We start from the raw sequence: 2275 nt of genomic DNA on the forward strand, positions 1-2275 counted from the left end.
TGATTGTGGCATAAAAGGAAAATGGAATGAGACTTAAATAGAATCCCTCGTTTCCTTGCATGAAGTGATTGTGGTATAAAAGGAAAACGGCTCTCACGACGTCTTATCATCAATGCTATCATGCATATGTTTTAAATAAAGATTTGTAGATTTCTTGAGTGCTTTTCCAAGGTATCATTCATTGCCATCAATTTAAACTCTTGTTGCATCATCTGCGCTTTCTTCAATTTCCCAGTGGATTAGGCAATTGAGAGAAATGAGGCTATAGCTTTGCTCTTCTCTCCTCCTTTCTCTGAGCCAGAGAAACATAAAAAGGCTTGCCTATGACAACTTTCTTATTCATTTCTGCCAAAGCTTGAGATGCTTCATCAGGAGATGAGAATGATACAAATCCGGAACCTTTACTGTATCCTTCGATATCCCTCATTACCTTGCATGAAGTGATCGTTCCATAAATAGAAAACAGTTCTCTCAACTTTCTATCATCAATACTATCATCCAAATGTTTTAAATAAAGATTTGTTCTGGATTGCCCCCTTAATTCAGATTTTTTCAATGCTTTTCCAACATACAATTCCTTGCCATCAATTTTCTTGCCATTTAAACCCTCAACGCACTTTGCTGCATTGTGTGTATTGTCAAAATTGTCCAATCCAAAACACTTTGACTTTCCAGCTTCATCCCTCATCACTGCTACACTGGTAATTGTTCCATACTTACCAAAGTAATTCCTCAGATCCTCATCATTCATGGATTCTGGTAAATTATTAACAAACAAATTTTTAAACTTGGCTTCTCCATTTGTTTGTTGTGACTCTGACTCTGACTCTGGCTTTTTCATGAATTTTGTTTGTTGTGGCTCTGGCTTCTTCTTTTTCATGAATTTTAATTCTTCTCGCTCTTCCTTTTTCATAAAAGGGCCAACATAAACAGGTATGTCATTTATCAACGAACCATACATACATTTTATTGTGTTTTTTGCTGCTTGGTCTTGCTCAAAATGCACAAATCCATAACCTTTGGATTGCCCTGATGCATCATCTATTGCGATATTAGAAGAGAGAATGGGTCCGAACACACAGAATTTGTGATAGAGGGTTTTATTGTCTACTGCTTTGTGAAGATTCTTAATAAATATGTTTGTGGATCCACACTGGCGAATGTTGGGGTCACGCTGTGAGTACATTATTCGAATAGGCTTTCCATTAAGGGGTGTAAAATTCAAGCTGCGTAAAGCCTCGCTGGCATTTCCAGCAGTTTTTTAATTGACATAGCCGTATCCGAGTGAAGTCTTGGTCATGGCATCTCTACATATGCGAACACTGACCACGGGGCCAACCCATTGGAAGAGTTCCTGAATTTGGGCGTCGCTAACATTCCTCTCTAGATCCCCCACATACAGAGATTTGGGCCCCACTGGTATATTCTCCTTCTCCTTCTGGCTGCCATTCTTAAAAACTCCCTGAGACTTGGTCCCTACGGATTCATTATTAATAACCCTCTGAGATTTGGGCCCTGCTGATTCATTATTAATAACTTGTGATACTGATTCATTCTCGCTGCCATTATTAATAACTTGCATATTGTGGCTGCCATTATTAGTAACTGCAGCGTGTTCTTCTTGGGATTGGACCTTAACAGCAGTAGCAACTGCCACTGATGCGTCTTTGTTTTTATTTCTGCTTTCTCTTGAACCACAGCTTCCAAACACCCTTCGATCAAAATAAAAATCCAGACCCACCTTAAAGATATCGAAATAAAAATCTAGACCCACCAATTGACCAACTGAATTCAATTTGAGTGGTGTGGATTTATATATATAGATGTGGTGAAAATATTGTGCCGGGTCGATCTTTCCAACTGTTATCATGCGTTGGCGTTGTATTATCATGATAGAGGCCTTTCCATTCGAATTGAATAATAAATTATTATTAAAAAAATTAAAATTACTATCAACTTCAATTAAAGAATTTGTCAGTTTATAGGTATGTCTATTTTAGAACCAGGTTTTTACAATTTTAATTTAATTATTAATAATTATGAGGTTGATAATAAGGATTTAACCTTTATAGAATATTCTTGGTAGAGTTAATTATGTTTTTTTTTGCCCTTTTAATTAATCTTATTAATTGAAAAAGATGCAATGTGATCTATTGTCATATGAAATGAGTTATGGTTTTTTTTGGGCATGAAATGATTTATGGTTTTTTTGGGCATGTTCATGAGGATCTTAACAAAAAGCAAGTAACATGCTTAAACAAATTAAATGGTGATA

The 2275-nt window shown here is 36.2% G+C and overlaps 1 pseudogene; it reads right to left on the reverse strand.

Moving 5' to 3' along the window:
* Nucleotides 1-262: 262 nt before the first annotated feature.
* Nucleotides 263-1870, reverse strand: LOC149242988 (polyadenylate-binding protein 8 pseudogene; annotated as a pseudogene).
* Between the last annotated feature and the right edge of the window lie 405 nt (nt 1871-2275).

This window comes from Pinus tabuliformis, chromosome 8 (genome assembly GCF_031772625.1).
Source record: "Pinus tabuliformis cultivar Carrire ecotype Pingquan chromosome 8, CPIR1, whole genome shotgun sequence".
NCBI lineage: Eukaryota > Viridiplantae > Streptophyta > Pinopsida > Pinales > Pinaceae > Pinus > Pinus tabuliformis.